The sequence below is a fragment of the Salvelinus sp. IW2-2015 genome, linkage group LG37 (assembly GCF_002910315.2).
Source record: "Salvelinus sp. IW2-2015 linkage group LG37, ASM291031v2, whole genome shotgun sequence".
NCBI lineage: Eukaryota > Metazoa > Chordata > Actinopteri > Salmoniformes > Salmonidae > Salvelinus > Salvelinus sp. IW2-2015.
Window position 1 is genome coordinate 1,899,483 of NC_036876.1, and position 468 is coordinate 1,899,950.

Genomic DNA, 468 nt, shown 5'->3' on the forward strand with positions numbered 1-468 from the left:
TACACACACAGCTGATCGCAACAGAAACCATTTACCTTAAAACCACAACTTCCATCAGATCTCTACAAATCTGACTGTAGCTTACATCAGACAGTGGCATCACAACAACGTTTTCAGAAAAAAGCAACGGCAATGTGATCTGTAATCTACTGCTAGGGCTTGATAGCTATTGACCAGACAGTAAAAAAAATGTAGAGCGCTGTGATTATGGACTGGTAGTACATTGAGAAAACTGATGGGAGGCTTTTGCTCAGTGGACCAACACAGGACTGGGGTTCAAATCCCGGACGGTCACAGGAGCGTAGGGTATCCACCATGCATGTAGAGAAGAAATAGAGAGCTTGTCTGGACATCGAATCTTCAAAATGTTCTACAGCTGCACCATCGAGAGCATCCTGACTGGTTGCATCACTGCCTGGTATGGCAACTGCTCAGCCTCCGACCGCAAGGCACTACAGAGGGTAGTGC